This window comes from Mirounga leonina, unplaced genomic scaffold (assembly GCF_011800145.1).
Source record: "Mirounga leonina isolate KUSES-001 unplaced genomic scaffold, KU_Mleo_1.0 Mir_127, whole genome shotgun sequence".
Lineage (NCBI taxonomy): Eukaryota > Metazoa > Chordata > Mammalia > Carnivora > Phocidae > Mirounga > Mirounga leonina.
In genome coordinates, this window is record NW_023270316.1 from 37,252,793 (window position 1) to 37,254,800 (window position 2,008).

Below are 2,008 nucleotides of genomic sequence, written 5' to 3' on the forward strand. Positions count from 1 at the left end.
TTCCTTCCTTCCTTCCTTCCTTCCTTCCTTCCTTCCTTCCTTCCTTCTTTCCTTCTTCTCTCTCTACATTTCCCTCCTTCTCTTTCTCTCTCTCTCTTTCTTTCATTTTTGTCTCTGTTTCTGTCTCTGTCTCTATAAGTGTGGGCTTCCTGACCAACTTCAGTGAACCAGGTCTGTGTTAGATGCTAAAAATAAAAATGTGAAGCCATGAAATACATCCACAGCCTTCATGGAGCTTACACTCTAGGAGTTGTGATAGATAATGTGTAATTATACAAATGAAAGACATTATTAAAACACTGCCAAATGCTAATAAGGAAGTATAGGTACTAGTTAAGTGCCAAAGTGGAAGTTCTCACCTAGTTGAGGTCCCAGGGCAATTATACTTGGAGAAGTTGTGATCTGAAGGATAAATATAAAGAAATGCCATTTCCAAAGTTTCTTAAATGGAATGTTTGGAGAACTGAATAAAGAATAGCTGGAGTTAAGTGTGGTAGATATGGGTCAATAAATCCATGGTTGAATAAACAGCATAAAATATAATTAGGAAGCATAACTTCCAGCATTCTTTACTTTGTGAAATAAGATATTTTATCAATATCATTGCTGCAGTCAAAGGGATTTTACAGCATTGCATCTCCATGTCTATGATTTTAGCTGGACATGCAATTGAAAATTTTATCAAAATAATTGGAAGCAAAGGTTTCCAAACATAAAGTGCTATGTATAAAGCATAATAGAAATGTGATGCTAATATTTAAATAAAACATGATAAGAAAATAACACCTGTGATTAAATTCAGTCATTTTTCAGATGATACTTATAGTATTATATATACATATTTCCTAACTTCTCAGTGTATTAAAATTTATATATTAAAATATATTCTTTTTAGTACCTATTTAGAAATAAGAGTAGATAGTATTGAGTATCATTTGAAGGCCCAAGGAAATGCTATATATGCAATTCAACAATTTTAGAACTTCATTGTAAATTTATCTGAAGACTGTACCTGCTGCTTGTCAACGTTTATTCTGGAATCTCTTTCTAGCTATTGTGGAGGATTTGTCCAGCATTAAAACAGAGTAAAGATAAATAAACATTGCTTTGTAAGTTGATTCCAACCTAAATTAAAATGGAATACAATGGAGTGTGCATTATTAAGTGGCTTCTTTTAGTATAAAAACTGAGAAGGAAGGAAATAAAGTAGCTGGTCTGTGATCCATTTATCTGCAGTTACATGATCAGGCACTCACAGAGGAAAGGAAATACAAATAGTCCAATCTAATATCATTGTAAGCAAGATAACCAAACCTTAAGGTAAACAGTATTTGGTAGGGGAGAGTCTTTTATCTTTGAAATGCTCTTAGTAGTATATTACTAGTGTATGATTGTTTTGTGTAAATATACCTGCAATCTATGGTTTCTGATGCCTAACTCCACAGCAAATGTCACGTAAGTAGTCAACTCTCTGTGTTAAAGAGATGGAGATGTTTCATAACATGAATGCTCCCTGCTGTGTAAGGTGATGTAGGACCTCATTCAGGGCCTCATTCACTTATTGTTCTTTACCAGGGAACGTGTGTCCAGTGTAGAAAGGAAGGGGCCATCTATAATGTGCCAGACATCTCTGCTTTGCCTGTGTCTACTTACTGTTTGAAACTGAAATTATTACTAAAATTTAATTTGGGTAGGATTGCTGATTCCTGTAGGTATGATTTTGCAAACCAGTCTTTTACCTAGTTTTAGCTCAACACACAAACACAAATACATATTGCAAATTCCATATCCATTTAGTTTAAATGGATATGAAATCTTCAATTTGCCTTTGGATTTGTTTCATATTTAATAACAAATCCGACTGAAGTTTGATTTACGTATATAAAATGATGAGATTTTAAATGCACAGTTTGAAAAGTTTTGACAAATGTGTACAAATTTAGAGCAAAATATAGAAAGTTCATTTTTGAGTCAAAGATTATCCTTTCTTCAACCAATGGCAATTGCT